We start from the raw sequence: 24,982 nt of genomic DNA, 5'->3' as shown, positions 1-24,982 counted from the left end.
TCAGTGCAAGTTTCTCTTTTAAGGATGGGTCATGTGAACGTTGTAAGCTGTTATTTATGGAGGGTATTAGATTCTTATTGAGTTTTATGTGATGAAATAGGGCGCAGGGTCCATATTATTAATATTCACTTTTAGTTTCGCAAAAAGGCCCAAAGGTAATTGGACAAAATTACCCCTAAAACAAAAAAAGGATTACAACTTTGAATAAAAAATGGTTTCAGTTAATAGCATATTACACCACAAGGCTTGAGAGTCATTTGAAAAATGAAGCATGAGACTTCAATTTTCTGAATTGTACCAATTTAAGCTCTTTGTCAATTCAACCATCTAATTAGATGTTAAGTATTGATGTGATATAAACTTAACCTACATTTCAAGAACTCATGAACTGCCATTTTCAATATTTGATACCTTACTCTTTTAATCTTTTTATAAATTGACAGTCAATGACACACCCCGACCGAGATCGGAGCGTGCTGGCCGTCACACTAAGGTGACGTAGCCATGTGCACGTGCGGAAGCTAATAAAGTAGTAATATAAAAGTACGAATAATTAAAAACTAGCATACAGGGTACTAAACAAGTGCTAGCGTAAGTGAAAGACAATTTCAGAGCAGGTCTACAGCAGTCCAAAAGAAAGTTGCGACAAAAGTACACCCAAAGGTGACCCTACGCTGGTGAGTATCTGTCAGAAAGCCGGGAGAATCCTCTGGGAATACCACCGAAACTGCTAATCGACTAGAACCTGGAGGGGCGCAAAACAAAAGCGTGAGTGGGAAAAAACAAAGCTTTCGAAAACCATTTATAAAATACATTCTAACCCCTCGCCGTAAAACCTGTATACTTCCCAGAAATAACATATGTACGTATATACGTATGTATAGATATGTCAAACATGCTCAAGGGTATGCCAATCATGCTCCAGAATATGCCATGTCGGAAATCTCATAATACAATGCAAGTGCTCAGGTATAAAGTATGTCAATAACATGTAATCTGGCAGCCGGAGTCACCTAACGTGACCTGTACGGCTGCATATAGAGCTCAAATCTCAAACTCAATAACTGAACTTGCCCACGAGTCGGAACCACCTAAAGTGGTCTGTACGACAGGCCTGGGTGTAACATATATGTACGCTCTAGTGCTACGATCACGTGAAGGCTGTGCGAATAATCACGGGTCACCTACGAGTCGGAACCACCTAAAGTGGTCTGTACGATAGAACTGTGCACCTAACTTGGATCCAAGCTGAGCGTGTGGTGCGGGAGGTGAACATCACGTGAAGGACTGTGCCCTACTCAGGGCGGGAGCACTAACACCAGGGGTGCAGGTTATGAGCTCTCTAAGCATCTCAAGCTACTGCTGAATGTAAATATGAATACCATTTACCTGACACTTACCTGTGTGTACACAGCACCCAATATGCATATGTATATGCAAGCCATTACTAATGCAGGCAATTATGCATAAACGATAATAATAAAGTGCATGGCATAACGTAAATAACCCCTTTTCAAACAATTTCTGGGAATATAAATGTATATAGGTATATACGGAAAACAAAAGCCCACTCACTGGTATGTGGAAGGGTCGTAGCCCCCCTGCCTCGCGTGTGCACGCTCGTCCTCGGGGTACGTGTCATCTATATGCGAAAAAGCTATAAAAAAACGTTAACTTTAAAGCACGTAACCAACTTCTCGTAATAACTTCTCATACATTGCTCAAAATGGACAAATGAATATACCAACGTGCTCTACACAACCTCAGGATCACAACCGTATTTTTAGAAAAATTTTCCTCCGTCGCACGCGCCCCCACGCGCCGGCCAAGGCACGGCCACACGCGCCGGCCACGCGCAGGCACGTGTGGCGCACACTGACGGCGTCAACTGACGCCGTTAGGAATATTCCATCAAAACTGACAGATTCCGTTAACGGCGTCAGGAATATTCCGTCAGAATTGACGGAATATTCCGTCACCTTCTCCGTTCAGTCTCCGGTGCCGTCGCCGGCGCCGGAAAACTGGAAAAACTTCGAACCTTGATTTCTCGTTCATTTCTCAACCATTTTCCAAGATTTTTGCACCAAAATGACACTTAGGACATGTAGAACATAAATATACTAGTTTTAAGGGTTGAAAACCACTAGATTTTACCTGTCCAAATCTCCAAAATCCGGCCAACTCCACAACCAACGATTCCGACGTCCACTTTCGTCCAACGAGCTACTCCGATGCTCCTTAGGACCCCACTAAGACACCTACGAGCTTAGAAATCCCAAAAACTCAATGAATAATCTTTGCATGAACAGTACTCGAATCGGACATTGTTGAATCGACGTGAAAACCAAGGATTTCTCACCTGAAAATGGTATGGCTGTGCTCGCCTCGACCTCACGAGTTCAATGGTATAGTTGGTTCCCTCGATCTGCAAAGGTTTGAGGGTTCTTGGTGTGTGTTTGTACGTTAATGGTGAGAACGGGAAGGGAGAGAGAGATGAGAGACAGAGACAGAGAAAGGATAGAGAGAGACAGTGAATGTGCAGGTGTGTGTGTGGCCCAACACATGCCACAACACACAAAACAACCAAAAACGTGACGAAAAACGCAACTAGGGGCAAAATTGTAATTTCACACGTACGTTTCGATATTTCCGGGACGGGATGTTACAGTCAATGTATGCTTAAACTATCTCTTTAATTTTAACTTCTTTTAGATTTTTTGTAACATTTTTATTTCATTTTGTTCGTTCATCTTTTTTATTTTTTTTTATTTTTTTGTATCCAATTAATAGGTAGTTAGAATGTCACATTCCGGTTCGGGCTTCCATCACATCTCGGGTTCGACTCCACTATAGCATGATATTATCCGTTTTGGGCCCCGATCACACACTCACGGTTTTGTTTCTAGGAACTCACACGAGAACTTCCTAGTGGGTCACCCATCCTGAGATTGCTCTCACATGAACTCACTTAACTTCGGAGTTCTGATAGAACCCGAAGCCAGTGAGCTCCCAAAAGGCCTCGTGCTAGGTAGAGATAGGAATATACATATAAGGCTTATATGATCCACTTCCCTAGGCGATATGGGATGTTACATAGAATTTCGAAAATTTAGATTTTACAAATCAATCAAATAACCAACATTCTAGTTTAGACTGTATAGAGTTTCTTAGAGGCCATTTGATAATTATTTCATTATTTAGTTTCTGACCAAAATTTGAAAACTCAAAAAAGTGGGTTTGGATTTTTAATTTTCAGTTTTGTAGTGTTTTTTATAATTGAAAATAGTTGTCAAACTGGTTTTTAATTTTAATTTTAAAGAAAAGTAAACAGAATGTTAAAACCAAAAACTTGAAGAAAAAAAATAGTTATCAAACGTCTATTTAGTCCTACACTCTCCATCTTCTCCTAACTTGTGGTCAAGATTCTTGTTAGCAGGCATCATATCGAAAGATTTCTCAATGTGCCTAGAATATGAGGTGGTACATGGTACATCATATGTCATTATACAAGTGGTGGTATATTTGAAAAATTAAACTACCCTTCACTTATATAATGATATGTGGTTTACAAGTGATGGGTACACCGTCATGTGGCATGTCGTGCCAATAAAATAAGTACATGTAGATAAGAACTTACACACGTCTTTAACTGAACTATAAGTCTTTATTTCATGGAAAAATGAGTATTCGGTCCCTAGTTTCTAATGTTCATTGACTACTGAGACCTTATTAGTTTTCAAATTTTGATTCAAGTCCCTAGCATTAATGTGATAATGAAGTAACATGTTTATTACATAATTTTTTAATATAAAAATTAGTAATTAATTTAGGGTTTAATACTCACACCTTTATTAAACTCCTAATTAATTTTCAATTCAAACATTTCCAAAATAATAAATAATAAAATTAGATTAAGTTTGTGACAGCCCGTTCCGAAAATTTTAAAACGTACATGTGAAAAGACGATCTTGCCCCTAGTGTGATTTTTACGTTGTGTGGTTGTTTTGAGCTTGGTGTGGTTGGTTTTGCACCACACATTTTCCCCCACACATTCCCTTCACCCTTTCCCTGTCCCTGCACCTGTCCCGTGCCATTTCCCTTCCCATTTTCCCCTCCAATTGTACGGACATACCTAGAAACCACCCAAATCTTCACAGATCGAAGAAACAAAGTACATATCCATGCTCGTGAGGTCCGTAGAAGTGCAACCATACCCATTTCAGGTAAGAATACCTTCGTTTTCACGTCGAACTCGAGATACCCGATTTTTGGCACTGTTCATGCACACGTAAATTCTTATGTTTTTGGGAATTTCAAGCTTGTAGGAAGCTTGGTGAGGTCCTTAGGAGGCTCGGGGTGGTTCGTTTGAAGGTTTTGGACGTCGGGATCGTGAGTTTCGAGGTTGGCCGGAGTTGGTGGTGTTTTCCCGGCAAGATTTCGTGGATTTTAGCACTTGAAAGTGGTATGATTTTGTTCCTCTCGTTGTAAGCTTCATTTTGGTACCAATTTTGTGAAATTTGGTTGAAAAACGAAGAAGATAGGACAATTTGAATTTTTTCTCGATTTTCCGGCGCCGGAGCCTCGCTGGAGAAGACGACGGAATATTCCGTTAGTTTGGACGGAATATTCCTAACGCCGTTGACGGAATCCATTAAAGTTAACGGAATATTCTTGACGGCGTTAACTAACGCCGTCAGTGTGCCAGGCACATGCCTGCGCGTGGCCGGCGCGTGTGGCCGTGCCTTGGCCAGCGCGTGGGGGCGCGTGCGACGGTGAAATTTTTTTCTAAAAATATGGGGATGTTCCTGAGGTTGAGTAGATCATGTTGGTGTATTCATACACCCCATTTGAGCATTGTATGAGAAGTTATTTCATAAGGTTGGTTATGTACTTTAAAATTAACGTTTTTATAGTTGTTTCACATATAGGTGATACCAATCCAGAGGACGAGCGCGGTCACTCGAGGCAAAGGGGTTACGACCCTTCCACATACCAGTGAGTGGGCTTTTGGTTTTCCATATATACCTATATACTTATGTTTTTCCCAGAAATTGATTTGAAACGTTTATTCGTTTATATGCCATGCATTATATTGTCGTTTGTTTATGCATTGTTAGTTGCATATAGATATATGTATGTTTGGTGCTGCGGACGCACAGGTAGGTGCCAGGTGAGTATGATGTATGTTTACTTTTAGTAGTGATTTGAGATGTATAGAGAGCTCATAACCTGCACCCCCGGTGTCAGTGCTCCCGCCTAGAGTTGGGCGCAGTCCTTCACGTGATGTTCACCTCCTGCACCACACGCTCATCTTGGATCCAAGTTAGGTGCACAGTCCTGTCGTACAGACCACTTTAGGTGGTTCCGACTCGTAGGTGACCCGCGATTATTCGCCCAGCCTTCACGTGATCATAGCACTTGAGCGTACTTATATTACACCCAGGCTTGTCGTACAGACCACTTTAGGTGGTTCCGACTCGTGTGCAGGTCTAGTTAGTGAGAGTGAGATTTGAGCTCTAGATTCAGCCGTACAGGTCACGTTAGGTGACTCTGGCTGACAGATTATATGACATTGATGTGATAGTACCTGAGCACTTGCATTTTACTTCGAGATTTTGGCATAGCATATTTTTGAGCATGACTTATATATATGTATCTATATTATATTTTCTGAGAAGTATACAGGTTTTACGGCGAAGGGTTAGAACTTATTTATGAAATGGTTTTGAAAAGCTTTATTTTTGCCCACTCACGCTTTTGTTTTGCGCCCCTCCAGGTTCTAGTTGGCTAGCATGTTTGGTGGTTTCCCTTAGGATTTCCCCGGCATATCTGACAGACGATCACCAGTGTAGGACCACCTTCGGGTGTGCTTTTGTTGTGTCGTTTTCTCCCGGACTGCATTAGGCTTTCATGCTCTGAACTTAGTGTTCACACTTACGCTTGCACTCGTTCGATATTACTTTGTGTAAAGCTAGTTTTTATTTATTCGTACTATTTATATTTTATTTTATTAGTTTCCGCACTGTGCACATGGTTACGTCATTTCCACGTGACGCCCAGCATGCCCTGATCTCGATCGGGGTGTGTCAAAGTTTGTACCTACTAGTTTATTTATTTATTTATTTATTATTATTATTATTATTATTATTATTAAAAGGATTCTCAATTTTTTAATCTTAAATGTACCCATTCATATAATTTTTCACTTTTTTTTAATCTTAAATGTACCCACTCTTAAATATACCAATTTGTTATATGTAAAATATACCATTTTTTTAATATATATAATCCATTCAATTTTTTTAATCCATTTTTAAACTCATATGGGTACATTCTTTTTCATTGATTTGAGAATGTATCCATGTCAAGTTCAATCGAAGAAATTTATTAATGTTATTAAGCTTGATATCTTTTATTTATATGGTTTTGAAGAATGTACCGTACAATAACTTTTTTTGTTAATTTTGGTGAATGTACCCATATATACATATATGTGTGTGTGTGTGTGTGTGTGTATACACACACAATATAATAGAGTATAATTTATATTTTATTATTTTTAATCCACAAATTATGGGTTTTATTTAAAATCTCATTAATATAAACAATTACAAATTACAAGTTTTAATTTTTAATTTAAAAAAATATAGGAACTTACATTATTACATTAATGTTAGGGACTTCGATCAAAAACTAAAAACTAACAAGGTTTCAGTAAAAAAATATTGATAGCTAGAGACCGCATCCAAAGTGTCACTTATTTCATTGTCTTTAAACCTTACCATGTGAAACGAAAAGGTTGGAAATAAAGTCCTCCGTATATATGAAACTTGGAATGTTTTGATCAACAAGGATTGTACGAAGAAAAAAGAAGGTCGGACGAGTCATAAATCATTAAAACTTGTAATTGTGATGAAATAAATAGACTAATAAAAATTAATATATACGGTGATGATGATTAGAATAAGGAATTCTGGTAACTAATTCTCTTATTCTTGGAAACATGCATATACATTCATTCTTCCAATTTGCAAAACAAAACAGACAATAAGAAAAGGTCTTATTCTATTGCATACTTGCATATGTATGCGAAACTAATAAAAATTGATAATTAAACAGGATTAATGAAATCTGATCTGATCAGATCAGTTAACTTGAACTCCAGAGTCGTATGTTTTTCCAACTTTCCAGTCTTCTGGTATGTTGTTCTGAGGAACAACCCAAGTCTCGGAGTCGTCATCACTCAATAACATTCTTATTTGCAACGCTCCACTTGGTGGTGAAGTTGTTGTCCAAATTGCTCCATAACTCCTGTCCAATACTTTGCATACAAAGTTTTTTGGCTACACCAATTTTTAAATACTACTAGTTAATATACATGTAATGATGTTGGTGATCTAATTAATAAGAACGAATAAAAACTAGTAATTAAGCTGGGTTGATAATTAAGAACAAGAGTTTTGTTAGCAATAACAAATAATTAACTACAAACAAAGATTTCATTTGGTCTATCCAGTGTTCTAAAAATCGACCTAGGCATTTGAGTGGTGGCCGGCCGCAGGTATTAACTCATAATCGGGAGCAAAATAGGGATAGGGATTAGGCAGTCGCCGACACAACCTAGACGGTCGTCGAGACAGCCTGGGCAGGCCTTGGGCAGCCTAGGCGGGCAACTGAGTGGCCTATGTGGTTCAAGAATTTCAGTTTTGTTCTGTTTTCAAGAATGCAGATCAGCTACGTTCTTGCCTTTCTGAGTTTCTGGTTCTCTGTTTGGCGAAGAGGAAGAGACGAAGGCCACTCTCATACTTTTTTGATTTAATTTTTTTTTTTAGTTTCTCTCCAATCAAGTTTGGACAGCTACCATCAAGTTGCTTGCTTTTTGTAAAAAGCCATAGGCTGTCAAGCCCTAGCATATTGTTGATTTTTCTCATAAAAAATGATGGGGCGTCAGGATGAAAATGTCTTTACTAAGGAGTAGAATTCTCTCCCATCTTTTTTCTCCTTCATTTTCCTTCCCTCTTATTTGAATGGTCACGGTTAAGCCACATTAACATCTTATATTAATTTTATATAGAAAGAGAAAGACAAAATAGAGAATGTGAGAGGAGAGGAGAAAAGAGAATGAAAAAAAGAAGGGAGAGAATCCTAGTCCATTAAGTATTGGTGTAGAGTACCATCTTTATGCATCCTAGTGTGCCACTTTGCTTTCTATATCCACATATTTGACACCTTTATTTCTCTTTAAATTCAACAGAAATTAATATGATCTCTAAAAAAATATTTTGTAAATTATTATGGGCTTGTAATCATTTGAAGTTTTATCTTATACCATTAAATTCACAAAATATTAAAGATATATAATAAATTATCTAAATTAGCCTAGTTTGTCTAGGCGCTAGACCCTAACTTACCGTCCGACTAACGCCTAACATCTTTTAGAACCTTACTTAATCAAATCTTTTTAAGTTTATTTCAAGAAAAAACCAGTGCTTGCGAAGAGCAAAGCAAGCTGGTTTGGTTCATATACATTGACTGACCCATACACACATATACATATACATACATACATACATATATATATATATTAATTAATTAATTGATATACCTCACACAGCTGGACAGCTGTGATATCTTTCTTCCCTTGCTGGTACCATATTACAAAAGCCAAATAATGAGGATAGTTGCTGTTCTCATCGATCTTGATTGTAATATTTTTGTTTGGATAGCTGCATGATACACTGCATGTTTGAAAAGAGGAGAGATTATTGAGTCAATTTCTAGTTATGAAAAAAGAAGCAGAAATAAAAAAAACTAGAAATAAATTTATCACAAAATCATGCAGGTTCCACAAAGTTGCTTTCAGGATTTAGGCTGCTAATTACCGTCTGTATTCGATATCAACGATACCAAGAGACAGCAGAGAAGCAGCTGCGTCAATAGTTTGAGCCATTCGGCCAAACGCTCGCTTACTCAAGATGAAGTCTGTGTGATCACTCGAGCCTTGGTCAGTTATAACTACAGTTGTCTGAGCAATAGGCACTGTTGGTGCACCTCACCTAGGGAACCATCAAGCAAGCAAACTTAATTATGATCACAAACATTACACATGTACGTGCACAGACATACACACATATCTTAGAATCGTGCATGTTCACCTGGTAACAAGCACCGCATCCGAGGCCACTGCGATAGAGGTCAGAGGCAGCTGAGACATCCCCGCCATTGATTGTTGCTCCAAATGAACCAAATCCGCATGCACCAACTGCAGTTCGATACCAAAAAAAAAAAAAGTATCGAGTAAGCATATGCCTGTAACATAAAAGATTTTGCTCATTCTTTTTGTTTGATTAAAAGTCTCTTACTGTCTATTTCTTGTGCTTCAGAATTTGGATAATAAGCTGCTCGAGAATGAACGAAGCAGTCAGTGCACGTTGCAGGCTCGCCCAGAGTTTGTAATAAAAGCAAAACACTGAGAAGGGAGAGTACTTGGGTCCCAAGAGAGAAAGCCATTAGCAAAATAATGAAAGGAGAGCTTGGTATTGATCAATATTATTGCAAAGTTGGTATTGCAATATTGCATGAAGCTAGAGCCAAATGGTTACTGGTATTTATAGTAAACTGCAAAAGTCCATCTTCAAATTTGGTAGACTTGACCAACTTTGACATTCTGCTCTGCTCAAGATTTTTTCTTTTTTTATTGAATTATGATCAGTGGAGTTCTGTTGTCGTTTGTCGGCTACTTTCCTAGACAGATTTATTTACTTGTTTTACTTGTTTCTCACCTTTCAAATGTGATTGTGATAATTTCTTTTCCCCATGTTAAATTCTTTGATATTAATTAATTAACAAAAAAGTCATTAGTTAAACTGTATTCAAGTGTGAATTATGCAACACTTACCAAATCCAAATGAGTGCACTTTTCAATTTTCTCCATTAGGAGGTAATGCCATGTTATTTTCTTTGTTTCCGTCTAGAAATGGTTGCTCTTTTGTTTTGTACAACAATCATACCATCACATGATACTACATATTTACTTAGTTTATAACAACACATATATAATTTATTTGTTAATATTACATTCTTAGGTCGATGAATATTAATCATAACTATATTATATGCTCACATTATAACACTTGAATTAGTAGTGGAATGAGAGTAGCAGTAAAACATTTCTCCATTGTGGATAAGCATTAATTTATAAGATGAAAAACATTTGTATCTATCACAACTTGTTGGGGGCAATTTTGATGCCCTACATGCTGTTATTTGAACACCATGATAATGGCTTTGCTAAACCCAGAGAGACTAGTCAGAATCAAATATTGAGGCCTTTGAATACACAATTAAGAGATTAGGTTGGAAACTCTGTTGCAAGTACAAGAGAAAGTTAGGTGCTTTTGCACTAGATAATTAAATTTTATACATGTAATATGGTTGGCATCTCAATTTTCCCACCTAAAGCTAGTGTTTATTTATTTATTTTTTTTTTTTTTGAACAAACGGTATTATCTACTCTAAGGGATGACAGAATGGGTTAAGCCTCATAATAGGCTAGCAATAACTGATAGGATTAAAAGCACACCACAAAATAGCACACAAATGTCCTATTGAATTTCCTTATTGACACTAAAATTTGTCAATTGTAGCATATGAAAATAAGGGTCTTTCCCACAAAAGATTGTTTTATCTAATTACTTAAAATGTCACAAAAATTGGGCTGCTGTCCCTACTGACCAGCCACCGAAAAATAATTATTAGACCGACTTACACTTATCTAAAGTCTAGGAAATTTTATATAACACACTAAACACACAGAGCTACACTCACACAAATTTGTGGGATTTTTGGAGTTGATTTGCTATTTAAATTAAATCGAAAAAATAGGACAGAAACAGTTTTTAAGTAGTTCACAAATTAAGAAAAACGAGTTAGAGGAATTGCTATCCACCACCAAATAATCATGCAAACATGTTATGTTTCGTTCAAATTCCTTTTATTTCTGGATCAAGATGCTCAAGTTGGCTCAATGTTAGAACTCAACCTATTACTCTTTCTTATGTAGTATGTTAAGAGAATGGCGTTTTCAACTTAACTTAGTCCCTAACATGCAATCTAGAATGACGTGTTCATAGATTTAACAAGTAGAAATCATTAAGAACGAAAAGAGTTTGAGTCATCACAAGGCATCGTAAGTACTAGCATTGTCTTACTTATCCTACAAATTGGTTCATATGTTAATCGTAATTAACAAGTACTACTCTAGAACATATGTAGGTCCTCATTCGACAAGGGTAGGCACACACATATTCATAGCGTTAGAATTCTAGATATGCTTACTACGTATGCATCCATAGAAAACACATAAAGAATTCATCATTGAGACAAGTAGCGAACCAATTTTCATCCATTCATAAAAGTAATTCAAACGAAATGTCATAACAAACTTACAATCATATTCGGGGCTTCAAAACAACCCCTAACTCCTAAAGATTTAGTTACATATAATCCTTAAATAAAACCAAAAGAAAGACATGAGTTTGAGAAAATAAAACTGAAAGAAGAAAATGCCAAGATTTCCTCCTTCCTCTATTGCTTCCCTCTTCCTCGTCCAACTTCTTGCTGCCTTGCTTTCTTCCCTCCTATTTTCGTCAGCTACACCTTTCCATTTTTTTTTCCTTTGCTGCTGCAACCTGCAACCTTTTTGTTCTTGCTTGCTGCCCCAGTTTCTCCTCCATAACTCACCCTACTATCAGTCGTTTAGTGATGACAATAAGTGAGAGGAAATGGTAAAACATTTGTAACTCTTTAGGCAGCCTTTATGCCAATTACTCCCACTTAATCCTCATCTTCAATTCCATTTCCTCTGATATTTGAATAGGTGTAGCTGGCTTGTTCTTGGCTGCATCAGTTTTAGCTACTAGATTTATTGGGTTCATTACTTTCATTGCAGTCTTGTCAGTTACAAACTGCTCAGCCTCTTGGGAACCTTTTAGTGTTAAAACAGCCATAACTTCTTCTAGAAAAATGATATTAACAATTACGAAATGTTCCATAAAATAGACATCTGTAGCTTTCCAAGAATATAAGGCTCATTCTCTAATTCATTCTAAGCTGTCCGCAACTTGCTTCCAAACTCAGCTGATCTGCGCATGCAGTTTTGATGAATTTGTTAATTAAAATCTCACTTGTGCTATTTTTCTTTTCTTTGCTTGACAAATCCTACAAAACACAAAAACAAAGTAAATAGCTCAAAAATATAAGGAACTAACTAAGAAAAGATAAGTGAATTTGATGTAAAATATATATCAACATGAGCTTATCAAATACCCCTACTCTTAGCTTTTGCTAGTCCTCGAGCAAAACAAAGAAAACATGAAAAAGTAGCAACATGAAAAACATTAGTTCCCCACTATCTGACCCTCATAGAATTTCATTCAAGAAAAAAAATCATCAAGAACCTTAGCTAGCACCAAACAAGCTAATCCAAGCTCATCTTCCTTATTCAAATGTTAGCAGTAACCTTTCAATCATCCTTGAAGTGGTAGTGTGTGTAATAGCCATGCTAATGCAATTTCAAGGTTTTTTTTATTTTTTTATTTTATTTTTTTAAACACCACATGCAACCTAGTGACCTTCTCACGAGACATAATCACACATATGTTTACTTTAACGTGTTTTGCTCAAAGAATCAAATGTGAAAGATCTACCATAAGCTTGCGTAAAGATCACATCTCCACAATCATAATTGCAAAACTTAAATGAAGACGACCTTTATTGGATGTAATGAGGCTTAGGGAGAGGGTTATAGAAATGAAAGGATAGGTAAACACAAGTTCCAAGCTACATTGCAAGCAATTCTCTTGTTGAGATTTATAAGAACTCAAGCTCTTCAGCCACTCTACTAATGCCTCCAACCACACCCTTAAACTGAAACTTAAAAAACACTTTTTATTTGCTTTGTATACAATTTTTCTTTTTCTTCTTTTTTTTTTTTTTTTAAACCTTTTTCTTTTTCATAACTAAATACCAACATGAAATACCCCCAGACTTATTCTTTTGCCAAACTCCTTCAAAGTACTTCACAAACATTTCTCATAAGACAATCTCACATTGCTCACTAGCTAGCTTAGAAAGGGTAAGGAAAAATGTGTAAGGTATAAGGGTAGACATATATGTTGATAAGAAATAAAAGACTCAACATATATGGCTCAAATTGGCAATCTAATGATATCATTTTTCTTTAGGAAACATGCTTATTTGGGCCATAGTGATAAACCTAATGCCTCTATCCTTTTCAAGTTCATGCAATCAATGAAAAATATTTCGAAAGATCGTTACACAAGTTCTAGAGATGTAAGTCATGTAAGTTCATTACACATGAAAGAATATGAGTGTATGAAAAATGCACACACTTTCAATAACCTCAAAAACTCACATAAGTTGTATATGGTCACTATATTCACATATGAAGCTTTAAGTCATGCTTTAGTTTCACATCAACAAGGCTATGTGCATTTGGTTTTTCAAAGATGATTAAACATGTACAAAACTAACAAGAGAATCAGGAATTTCATACAACACATGCTTACTAAGTTCTTGGTCACCGTGGTTCAAATTCACTCCAATTATATCATTGGGTCGGGAAACTAACAAAAATCTAATTCAAAACAATAAATAAAACAAGACAATATTTTTGGATTTTCAAATCTTCAAGATTTTTTTTATAAATGTTTTTCGTTTTTTTAGAGTTAAAAAAACTAATTAAGAGAAAAAAAAGAAACAACACAGACACAAATCAAACCAGTTCTTAGTCGAAGGGATGAAAATTTTCAATTTGGTCATTTTTTCAATCCTTACCCCCAAACCTAAACTGGACATTGTCCCCAATGTCAGAAAACACAATAATTCATAAAATAAAAATAAAATAAAATAGTAAGAAACAAAATAAAGCATTCGGGCTGAAAACTTTCCCAATTTGCAGTAAAATCAAATGATGACCCCCAAACTTCAATTTTGCAATCAACTTCAAGGGTGGACATAACCAAATGTTCATCCACATCATGCTATGCAAAAGACTCGTAATATGGGTTGAGTCTATACCCATTCACTTTTAACACATTCTTGGTCTTCGCACTTTCAATTTCCACTTTGATTTCTCGAAGCTTTCGAAGTGTTCGTTCAAACTCAGGATCGTAGGAAGCTAGGTCAATGCTCTTGGACCTTTGAGTATGCATATACTACAAAGAGTACCTGAAATAAAAACAAAAACAAAAACACAAACTACACAAGAAAATAAAACAATAGAAAAAATAAGTAATTTGAAATAACAATCCCCCGTGACACAGAGCCAAAAATTTGATAGGATTAAAAGCACATCACAAAGTAGCACACAAATGTCCTATTGATTTTCCTTATTAACACTAAAAATTTTCAATTGTAGCATATGAAAATAAAGGTCTTTCCCGTAGAAGATTGTTTTATCTAATTACTTAAAATGTCACAAAAACTGGGTTGCTGTCCCTACTGATCAGCCACCGAAAAATAATTATTATACGGACTTACACTTATCTAAAGTCTATGAAATTTTGTATAACACACTAGACACACAGAGCTACACTCACACAAACTTTTGGGATTTTTGGAGTTGATTTGCTATTTAAATTAAATCGAAAAACAGGACAGAAACAAATTTTAAGTAGTTCACAAATTAAGAAAAATGAGTTAGAGGAATTGCTATCTACCACCAACTAATCATGCAAACATGTTATGTTTCATTCAAATTCCTTTTATTTCTGGATGAAGATGCTCAAGTTGGCTCAATGTTAGAACTCAACCTATTACTATTTCTTATGTAGTGTGTTAAGAGAATGACGTTTTCAACTTAACTTAGTCCCAAGCATGCAATCTAGAATGGCGTTTTCATAGATTTAACAAGTAGAAATCATTAAGAACGAAAAAGAGTTTGAGTCATCACAAAGCATCATAAGTACTAGCGTTGTCTTACTTATCCTAGAAATTGGTTCATATGTTAATCGCAATTAACAAGTACTACTCTAGAACATATGTAGGTCCTCATTGGACAAGGGCAAGCACACACATATTCATAGTGTTAGAATCCTAGATATGCTTACTACGTATGCATCCATAGAAAACACATAAAGAATTCATCAATGAGACAAGTAGTGAACCAATTTTCATCCATTCATAAAAGTAATTCAAACGAAATATCTTAACAAACTTGCAATCATATTCGGGGCTTCAAAACAACCCCTAACTCCTAAAGATTTAGTTACACATAATCCTTAAATAAAACCAAAAGAAAGACATGAGTTTGAGAAGATAAAACCGAAAGAAGAGAATGCCAAGATTTCCTCATTCCTGTATTGCTTCCCTCTTCCTCGTCCAACTTCTTGCTGCCTTGCTTTCTTGCCTCCCATTTTCGTCAGCTGCACCTTTCCATTCTTTTTTTTAATTTTTTAATTTTTTTCCTTTGCCGCTGCAACCTGCAACATTTTAGTTCTTGCTTGCTGCCCCAATTTCTTCTCCATAACTCACCCCACTAACAACCATTTAGTGATGACAATAAGTGAGAGGAAATGGTAAAACAATTGTAACTCTTTAGGTATCCTTTATGCCAATTACTCCCACTTAATCCTCATCTTTAATTCCATTTCTTCTGATATTTGAATAGATGTCAGCTGGCTTGTTCTTGGCTGCGTCAGTTTTGGTTGCTAGATTTATTGGTTTTATTGCTTCCATTGCAGTCTTGTCAGTTACAAACTGCTCAACCTCTTGTGAACCTTTCAGTGTTAAAACGACCATAACTTCTTCTAGAAAAATGATATTAACAATCCGCGAAATGCTCCAGAAAATAGATATCCGTAGATTTCCAAGAATATAAGGTTCATTCTCTAATTCATTCTGAGTTGTCCGTAACTTGCTTCCAAATTCAGTTGATCTGAACAGGCAATTTTGACGAATTTGTTACTTAAAATCCCACTTGTACTATTTTTCTTTTCTTTGCTTGGCGAATCCTACAAAACACAAAAACAAAATAAATAGCTAAAAAATAGAAGGAACTAACTAAGAAAAGACAAGTGAATTTGATGTAAAATATATATAAACATAAGCTTATCAATAACGTGGTTCAAATTCACATTTGGCGAGAATCGAAAATAAGACCTCTCACTTACAAATGAAGAAATAGCATTAAACCATAATACTAAGTGGCTTCACCTAGAGCTAGTTATATGTATATATGAGCACATGGGCTTCATTCATATAATCATATTTATTGAAGGAAGATAGCCCAAACTAGAAAAGGTGTTTTTGCAAGTAGAACTTAAGGGTGTGTTTGTTGTACCGGACTATCTCGGACTGGACTAGCTTTAGGGACTAACCTGGACTGGCTTAGACTAGATTAAGCTGGACTAACTTAGTGAAGCGCTTGATGCAGTGTCGGACTAAAAAGCTGGATAATAACAAATTCTAATATTATATTATTTAATTCATATTTATTAATATTTTATATTATTTAATACATATTTAGTAATATTTTATTACTACTACTGTCTGGTTTTTTCATTCTAGAAACCTCCCATCTCTATTCCCAATTCTTTTCCACTAATCCCCCTTTTTCTTCCTTATTTTGCTCCATCCCTCTCCTTCTGTTTCTTCCAAAATTTTATTCGTCCATCTCCCTCTTCATCTCCATTTTTTTCTTCGTATCTCTCTCCGTTCATCTTCCTCTTTTCTTTCTAATTTTTCTAAGACACAATTGGCGAATCAGAACCCAAATTAGAGTCTAAGTTATCTGGGTATTCATGGGTCTGCTTCTCCAGCGTCAATGGCGAAGGTCTGCGATCAGGGAGTCTGGACTAGGTGCAGTGTGTTTAGAGTGACTGCTATGCGTTTCAGACGCACAACGATTTTTGTAAAAAAAAAAAAAAAATTGGCTTTTTTGTTTAGAATTTTGGATTTTGATCTGGTTTTGAAAGTGGAAATATTGCATAATTTTTTACCTATTTTGCTTCGAATTTTGTAGGATCTGGATTTGGAAATGGTAGATGAAAGGGGCGAAGTAGGGCATAGTTTATATATGGGACCTGGGTTCCGAATCTTGCGAGGGACAAGTAGATGGGAGAGGCAAAGCGAGGAGGGACGAAGTGCTTAGTCTCGTTGTCCTAGTTTGTATCAAACACAGGACTAGACTACCACTTAGTCCAGTCCAATCTAGTGAATGCTAGTGAGTGCAAACAAACGCACCCTAAGAGTATAAATAAGATCACAATTTAATTGATGGTAATTATTATATAGCAGATGCATGTATGTAATTATATAGTGTTATAGTAATATATTTGTACTTTGGTTCAAAGTATAGTAGTTCTTTTTTAAGCGTTTCATTTTCCTTGCAGTCCACTTCAAGGATGCCCTTTTTTCCAAGTTGATGTGAAAAGAAAAACTTCGGCGCAATATGCTTGGTGTTGTCTCATTTGATATAACCCTTCTTGAGCTGTTCGATGCATGATGCGTTGTCTTCAAAGATTGTCATAGGGACATCTACGGTGGGATAAAGATCGCAAGAGCTTCGAATATAGCCACTACTACTCTTAACCAAAAGCATTCAATAGTATAGATCAAAGTTATTGTACATGGTATTGGCATGGAGAAGTTGTTCCAGATAGTAAGAATGAGAAAAGGAGTAATTGGGAAGAAATAGTTGAAGATAACATTATCGAGATGGTGGAAGCAGCTTATGATCATTTTGCTTCAAATCCTGAACAATTTGAGAAGTTGTTAGAAGATGCAGAGAAACTTGTATACCCTGGTTCAAACTTCACAAAGTTATCAACCTTGGTCAGATTGTACAATATAAAAGCAAAGAATGGGTGTAGTGATAAATTATTTGCAGATTTACTAGAATTTTTAGGAGTATTGCTCCCACTGAAGAATGAAATACCCCCCCCTGTGTATGAAGCAAAACAACATTGTTTTCTCTCGGAATTGAGTACGAAAAAATACATGCATGCCCCAATGATTGCATCCTATACAAGAAAGAGCATTTAGATGCATTTGCATGTCCTACCTATGGTTTTTATAGATGGAAGGTTAACAAAAGTTCTGGGGAGCCTAGTAAGGGGGTACCTGCTAAGGTACTATGGTATTTTCCCCCTATTCCAAGATTTCAAAGAATGTTTTATAATAGCAAGACAGCAAAGAATTTGATATGGCATGCCAAAGATAGAGAAGTTGATGGTAAGTTGCGTCATCTGGTTGACTCTCCTTCATGGAAGCTTGTTGACCACATGTGACCAAAATTTGGTGGTGACCCAATAAATCTCCGACTAGCAATTTCAACAGATGGGATTAATCCCTATAGCGCTTTAAGCAGTAGATATAGTTGTTGGCCAGTGATTATGGTCACTTACAACCTTCCACCATGGTTATGCAACCAGGTAATGATATCGACATTTATATGGCACCATTTATTGATGACTTAAAAACTCTACGGGAGGTTGGTGTTGAAACTTATGATGCATACAATAAGGAGAGCTTTATGTTAAAGGCTGTGTTATTATGGACCATTAATGACTTTCCTGCTTACGGAAACTTATGTGGGTGTAGTGTGAAAGGATACTCTGGATGCCCTATATGTGGTAATAGAACATCTTCTAAATGGCTAAAGTTAGGGAGAAAGGTAATCTTTACTGGTCAAATAAGATTCCTACTACAAAATCATCATTACCCTCAACAAAAAAAACCATTTGATGGTACTCAAGAGTTTGGATCAGCTCCATCTCGTTGAGAAGGGAAGAAATATTGCATAAAGTTGAAGGAATCAAAATATCATGGGGTAAGAAGAATGTAGATCTCCCATCAAAAAACAAAAACAAAGGAAATATTATGTCAAATAATACAAAGCTTCTTGGAAAAAGGAAGGTGAGGAGTGGAATAATGAACACAAAAGAAACAGATAAGAAGGAAAAAGAAATAGACAAAAAGGCTGATGTTCAAACTCACTGGAAAAAGAAGTCAATTTTCTTTGATTTACCATATTGGAAGTCATTGCATGTTCGACATTGTTTAGATGTTATGCACATTGAGAAAAATGTTTTTGAGAGTATCTATGGTACATTACTTAACATTCCTGGAAAAACAAAGGATGGTGTGGTAGCTCGATATGATCTAATTGCTTTAGGTCTACGTACGGATTTGGCACCAGAACATGGAAATAACAAAACATTTCTTCCCCCAGCACCTTATACATTATTTAAGGTTGAGAAGATTTCAGTTTGCAAAGCATTGTCCGAACTCAAGGTCCCATCAGGATATTCTTCAAATTTCAGAAACCTTGTGTCAATGGAGGTGCTAAAACTGTTTAATCTTAAATCTCATGATTGTCATATACTTATGCAGCAATTACTTCCTGTGGCACTTCGTGCAGTACTGCCAAAGCATGTAAGATATGCTATCACCAGATTTTGTCTATTCTTTAGCCACTTATGCAGCAAAACAGTGGATGTTTTAAGGTTAGATGAAATACAAAGTGAGTTGGTGATTACTGTGTGCTTGCTTGAAAAGATTTTTCCACCTTCCTTTTTTGATATAATGGTCCATCTCACAGTGCACTTGGTTAGGGAAGTTCGCTTATGTGGACTAGTTTATTTTCGTTGGACGTACCCTTTTGAAAGGTACATGACAATATTAAAGGGTTATGTGAGAAATACATATCATCCAGAGGGTTGTATGGTTGAATGTTATATTGCAGAATAGAGGTTTGTAGCGAGTATTTATCAGGGGTAGACCCAATTGGAATTCCATTGAAGATTCGTTCACATCATAAAGATGTTGGCTATCCATTATCGGCTGGAAAATTTTTGAAGGCGGATAAAAAGCATTGGCAGCAAGCACATCACTATGTTTTGGATAACACACCTGAAGTGGAACCTTATATCAAGTTTAACCACTCATACTCATTTATGTAGTTTAACTCATTGTTTTTTCATTTACTGACAATATTTCCTATCCTTTTGACCAACTCAATGTTACCTAATTAAAAAAACTATCAGGGAGCATAAGAAATCCTTGATTAAGGAGCACCCCAAAAAATCAAAAAATTTGAAGTGGCTTCAGGATGAACATAATCAAACTTTCATTTATTGGCTGCAAAAAAAGGTATTAAACTCGCATTGACTTATGCACTAACATTTTTGTTTATGAACTCAAATTAATTATGCCAACATATGCACGTTGAAAATGAGCTTAATGTCCCTAATAATCACATATCAGAAACCTTGAGATGGATAGCACATGGCCCTTGATATGAAGTAACAAAATATTCTGGATGTTCCGTTAGTGGTTGTAATTTTCACACCAAGTCTCGTGATGATTCACAAGTCACTCAAAACAGTAGAGTAGGCTTAGTGGCCAATACGATGCAAATTTCAAGCGCTAAGGATAAGAATCCTATTATCGCAAATATGACTTTTTATGGGGTGATTCAAGAGATATGGGAACTTAATTATAACAAATTCATGTGTGTAGTATTTAAATGTGATTGGGTTGAAAATAAAAGTGGCATCAGATTAGAAGAGTTTGGGTTCAAATTAATTGACCTCAACAAAATTGGACATAAGTCAGATAGTTTTGTTTTAGCTACTCAAGTGAAGCAGATATTTTACATTGCAGATCCAGAGGATTCAAGGTGGTCAATTGTACTGCCTGGGCCTCAGTATTATAGGCTACATGATGATGAGCTAGTAGATACTATAATTGAACGTGAATGTCTTACTACTAAATTGCCACCCATTGAGTCATTTGATTTACTAACTGAGGAGTCTGATGATATCTACATGCAGGATGACTATGAAGGCATTTGGGTTGAAAATACATAGTCATATCACTGAAAGGAATATCTACTCTATTTCATATGTTATTGAATGCTATTTTGAATGCATATTTTTAAATTACATTACGACTTTATATTTTCTCCATACTTTTGGATTTATCTTGTTTAGTTGTGACTTATTGGTAAGCCTTAATTTATTTAGAGATTATTGGGCTGAGATGAAGTATGATGATAATCTTTGTGGAAATGGGAGTTGAATTCATATTGTTCTTTTTTTTTAGTATTGACAATTGTCACTTAGGGAGTATTTGTTTATTGAAATGAACATTGGAATTGAATTGAATGAAGGTTGGTTTTATGATTTTGGAGAATGGCCAATTGCCCTATTTCTTTATTTTTCTTTCTTCCTCAACCAACTATTGGCATGAGCCTATCCGTTTAAGGTTCATTTAAGGAACCAAACATTACCTTTAAGGTTCTTTATATTTCTTTCTTCCTCATCTTACTAATTTGATCATTCTCTTGATTATAAATGAATCTTGCAGAATATCTTGATGAAATGACAGATTCAGAAGAAGATGACCAAGATTTTGTAACAAGGAAACCAAGAGGTGCAACTCAATTGCAAGACTTGGTGCAAGGTAGAAGTGATGGGGATCAGTTGGAGGTTGGATATAACAGTAAGGGACAACCGTGTGGACTTGCAGGAGCAAAACTAGCAAGTTTTATTGGTGTTATGGCGCGTACCACAGTTCCAATTACAATTCCAACTTCGAAAGAAGTAGAGTCATCTTATTAAAAAAAGACTTGGGACATGGTTCAGGTATATCTCCAAAAAATTAAACAAAAAAAAAAGCTTTTACATTTGTATGACTTTGTGAAAGTAATGACAAATTTCTATTATGCATTTGTAGAAAGCCTTTATAGTACATTCAAATAGCAGAGCGGATGTTTTGAAGAGTGCTGCAAAGACGTGGCGAACATTCAAGAGTAGTCTAACATGTGAGTACATATTAAAGTTCAAAGACCAACCTGGAGTCTTAAAGAAACCACCAAAGATCTATGATTTCATTCGTTAGCTAGTATGGGATGAATTTGTGAGGTCGAGATTAACTGAGAAGCATATGGTACGTATATATGATTTCAAAATTAAGTACGAAGCATCCGGTATATATTATGTTTTGCAATTATTAAAGACTAATTATTGGATTGCATTTGATAGAAAATCCATGAAGAATAATCGAGGAGGCGAGCTAAGCATAAGTACCCTCATCGACTTTCTAGAAAAGGCTATGCAAGATTGGAAGAACAAATAGTAATGTCCTGTTACTTTTCTATTCATTTAATTATCATACAAATAAAAACTATCAGATATAATTTTGATATGTTCATCCAAATAGAAATCAGCTTATGGAATCACTATTGACATTGACCGAACAATGCTTTGGAAGCTTGGGCGTGTTGATAAAAAAGGAAACTATACGAATGAGATGGTGAAAGTACGCACTGATAAAATAGTAAGTTTTATCAGTAAGGTTGGGAAAGATACTTAATTGATGTATTTCATACTAACGCCAACTGTTATTGGATGAAGTAACTAAGGCTGTTGAAGATGGGACATTACCTAGTAATGACATATTGACAATTGCTTTGGAAACACCTGAATATTCGGGTCGTGTAAGAGGTGTTGGAACTGGCGTCAGTCATAGAATGTACTTCAAGACTCCAAGATACAAAACTCAATCGAGTCAACAACAAATGATGCAAACACATTTGGAGTAGCAAAGTTTACACATTGAGGAGTTAAATAAGAAATTCAATTTGATTGCTTCTTTGTTAACTCCAGATCAGTTGAGCAAGATGCAAGAGTTGGTCCAATCTAATGTGGTATAGTCCAATCATATTTCTAAGAAACCTAGTTGCACAGCAAGGAAAGAAAAAAAAATGAAACATCTACTGAGAAAGTGAAACAGGGTGATTTGGTGGAAATCATGTCCAAGAAGAGAGCGAAACATGATGATGTGCCGAAATTCATGTCTAAGAAGAGAGCGAAACAAAAGGTTAACAAGAATACTAAAACCATGGATAAGAAGGTATGTACTAGTAATGCAAGTTTTGTTCTTCTTAACTATAATAAGTAGCAATGTTAATTTAAGTTTACTTTTCTTAGGTCAAGCAAAAGGATATGCAGGAAATATCTGATTTGAACATTGATGCGAGAATTATACGCACACAAATTAAACCCTCTTTTTGACAATTGTAGTATATATATAAGTAGGGATCGTTCTTAACCGGGGATTAGGAGGGATTGTTAATCACTTGGATTTGACTCAAAAACGTAAAAACACAATATAAAACACTATACTAGACTCAAAGAATGCAAAACTAAACAAACGTAAAATACTTAAAACAAATCAAATGATTAAGACTTAACAAAAGATGGGGGGGGATTGAGTTTTTGGCGAAATTAACTAAAATGCACAAATTGTAATTAAAGGCAGAATGTAAATATGAATGTGATGAAAATATGGATGGAATGCTAGCTACAAGGTTCTTCTCCACACATGTTACACTTGCATACAAGATTGATTTTTAGTTGGTCTTTCGATAAGTTATGAAACTCAACACCCCGGGTTAATTAGGTCCGCTTAAATTAACCGTCAAGTTCTCCTTAAGTTAATGAATTGGATGGGTTTGCGCAACGCAATTCACAACATTCTCCAAAAGTCCTTTACGTGAAAAGCACAATAAAGATACAATCAAAGATCATTAAGCATCATGAAAACTATAAGTGTTGACGAGACATTCGTTACTATGATGAGCATGAAACTAGTGCCAAGAATTCATTTAACGCGATTGTTTATAAGCAACCTCCACTACTTGTGAATATAAGTTCATAACTATTAGGTGAAACTCACTTATATTCTAGTGTCATATTCATGCATGAAAATTAAGCGTGCACTCTCAATAAACATACATAAATAAGTTATCAATCAAACGGTTAAACAAATTGAATCCACAACTTATGAAATTCCAACCAAAGGTAATCAATTCATATTGCAAGCATAAACATGGTTTCGAATCACCCCCTAGCTAAAGGGGGTTTAGTTCCTCATACGTACAAGACAAAGAGAATTGAAATTAAACATTGAAATCAAAGAAACACCTAAACATTCCAACAACTCAAACTTGAATTGTATGAACGTTTAGGCCCTCTTCTCTTCCTCTTCGTTGCGGCACAAGGTGTAAGGATAGGTTGTGTGATGGTGTGAAGTGTTTTGGAGGGATGGGGAGTGGTTGGAGTGGCTGCAATGGAGGAGAAAAACTGCAGAAAATGGAAGGGGATGCACGGCAAAGAATGGTGTGTTGTGTGATTGTTTTGTGTTGTGAATGGAATGAATGTTTTGTGGCTGCAATGGATGCTTATTTATAGGTAAATGAATGATTAAAAGAGGGAACATGACAGCTAGGTTGTTGGTGGAAAGCTGGAAATGGGATGGGAGTGCATGTGGGTGAATATGTGGCTGCTATCATGAAGGAAAGCTGGAATTGTGGAATGCACGGCATTGAGTGGTGTTGTTGGTGTGTGAATGGGAATGCAATCTGAAATGGGAGAGCATGTGGGTGAAATAATGAAGGAAATGCATGTGAGTGAATATGTGGCTGCCATCATGAAGGAAAGCTGGAATTGTGGAATGCATGTGCACGGCAAGGATGGGAGAAGAGGGTGAATGTGCATGTGCAATGATTTCTTGGTGAGGGGATGCACGACATGGGTAGGAATGGGTCTTTTGTTGATGATTGTGTTGGTGATGAATGTGGATGTGTTGAATTGGTGGTGCAATGATGAAAGAATAAGTGCATGTGGCTGAATGCAAAGGGAATGCAAAGTGAATGAATAATGAAATGGGAAAGCATGTGCAAGGTTGTAGTTTAGGGTGTTTGAGTGAATGGTTGAGATGGTTTCTAGGGTGAATGGTGTGTATGGTTTTTGAAGAGAAAATGGTTGCAATGGTGTGTAATTGGGCTAGGGTTTAAGTGCATAAAATGGACCCAAATTGCTCCCCCTTGCATGGCAAGGGAAGGGAAATATGGTTAAGCCCATGGCAAGGTTGTGTAATTGGGTTAGGGCCA

General features: G+C 36.1%; 2 pseudogenes; one reads left to right on the top strand and one right to left on the bottom strand.

The window, feature by feature from the left end:
* Positions 1–7,145: 7,145 nt before the first annotated feature.
* LOC137730769 (expansin-like B1) lies at positions 7,146–9,510 on the bottom strand (annotated as a pseudogene).
* An 8,229-nt stretch (positions 9,511–17,739) lies between these two features.
* LOC148690203 (uncharacterized) lies at positions 17,740–20,894 on the top strand (annotated as a pseudogene).
* Positions 20,895–24,982: the final 4,088 nt, after the last annotated feature.

Source organism: Pyrus communis, chromosome 16 (genome assembly GCF_041283825.1).
Source record: "Pyrus communis isolate YQ-2024b chromosome 16, ASM4128382v1, whole genome shotgun sequence".
In the NCBI taxonomy this organism is placed as follows: Eukaryota; Viridiplantae; Streptophyta; class Magnoliopsida; order Rosales; family Rosaceae; genus Pyrus; species Pyrus communis.
This window is presented reverse-complemented; position numbering and strand designations above follow the sequence as displayed.